This window comes from Mus pahari, chromosome 3 (genome assembly GCF_900095145.1).
Source record: "Mus pahari chromosome 3, PAHARI_EIJ_v1.1, whole genome shotgun sequence".
NCBI classification, from domain to species: Eukaryota; Metazoa; Chordata; class Mammalia; order Rodentia; family Muridae; genus Mus; species Mus pahari.
In genome coordinates, this window is record NC_034592.1 from 17,367,219 (window position 1) to 17,369,127 (window position 1,909).

Genomic DNA, 1,909 nt, shown 5'->3' on the forward strand with positions numbered 1-1,909 from the left:
GGGTCCCCAGTGGAGGAGCTAGAGAAAGTACCCAAGGAGCTGAAGGGGGCTGCAACCCTATAGGTGGAACAACAATATGAACTAACCAGTACCCCCAGAACTCATGTCTCTAGCTCCATATGTAGCAGAAGATGGCCTATTTGGCCATCGTTAAGAAGACAGGCCCCTTGGTCTTGCAAACTTTATATGCCCCAGTACAGGGGAAGGCCAGGGCCAAGAAGTGGGAGTCGGTGGGTAGGGGAGCAGGGACAGGGGAAGGGTATAGGGAACTTTTGGGATAGCATTTGAAATGTAAATAAAGAAAATATCTAATAAAAAATAATAAAAAAAACCTGTTATGTCTAAAATGGCTTGAGTCAGAGCTGACCACATTGTGATTTCTGTAAGCTTCCCCCCCCCCCTCTTTATGACCCTGCCTGGAGAACAGATTAGGTTATTGATTCCTTTTTGTGTGATCCTGACCTGATCAGCATTAAGGTGTGCATTCAATAAACTATTCTTGCTTAACTGAGATCAACATTCGTACGATTTTTGTGGCAATTCCTCAACCCCAACATCTTAATTTCATGCTAGAATATTGGGCTGTAGATTGTCACATGACCCACACTATCTTAGACATTAGCTTTTGAGTTTTCTTCTGAAATAAAAGAAATATTTTTGTTGTTTGATATTTAAAAGAAAACACTTAAGTGGTTTAAAGAGCTTTAAGTAAGTTCAAAGTGTTGCTACATTTCAAACTTGTTTTCTGCATCTCTTAAGAGTTGGAATGATTTTGGAGCTAAAATAAAATATTTGAGGAGGGAGGTGGAAGCCCATGCCTTTAATCCCAGCAGAGTCAGGCAGATCTCTAAAAAGTAGTTGTTTTCTAAATTCTAGAGTTTTAGTGAACAAGGTGGTAGTGGTTCACATCTTTAATACCAGTACTTGAGAGTCAGAGGCAGGCATATAGCAATTATAGTGATTTAAATTTAAAAGCCTCTTGCAAAAGTAGGCTGAAATTCAAAATGGATGTCCATTGTGGTATAAAAATAAATACATTTAAACCTTGAAAAAATACATATGTATTCCCCATATATATGTACATATATAATTTATATATTTATTTATATTGAATATATATAAAGGAGAATATAGGCATATTTATCAAATAGACATATTTAGTTTCAAGTTTTCAAATTAATTTTTAAATTAAAAGATAACAATTCTATCTTTTTCTGTTGCCAAAAAACATTTTATCCTGGGTAAGATAAAACCTGTCAAAAAAGGAAATCTCCAGAGTTCAGATTGGGGCAAGGTTTTGTTTCTAATGTTTCCAGGAGAATACAATCATTCAATTAATGCATCAAGAAACCACTGAACAAATGAAACATCTGAGAAAATGTCCTAAGGAAAAAAAGAGTAAATTAGCCAAGCGTTATCACCCAACTCCATCTTGTCTCTTTTGCCCTCCACAGACAGAAGTGGGAAATGGTCTCTATGAGGCCCAATTTAATTAAAAATTAAAGGTGGTTTGGGCGTTGGAGTGTGGCTCTCTCCTTCTCTAAACCCAGGCATACTTGTTAAAGAAAACTCCAAAATCTCTATCTCCTATCAGAAGAGCTACTTGGAATGGAACCGAGGGAAACAAAATAAGAGACTATTCGATGGACACGCGTCTCACACTGTTTGTTATTCATTTGACTCTTTAAACCTCTTCTTAAGGTACAAATATTATCTCAAAATCTATAAGATTATTATACAATGAAAACTTTCTGTCAAAAAGCCGGGCGTGGTGGCACACGCCTTTAATCCCAGCACTTGGGAGGCAGAGGCAGATGGATTTCTGAGTTTGAGGCCAGCCTGGTCTACAGAGTGAGTTCCAGGACAGCCAGGACTACACAGAGAAACCCTGTCTCGAAAAACCAAAAAA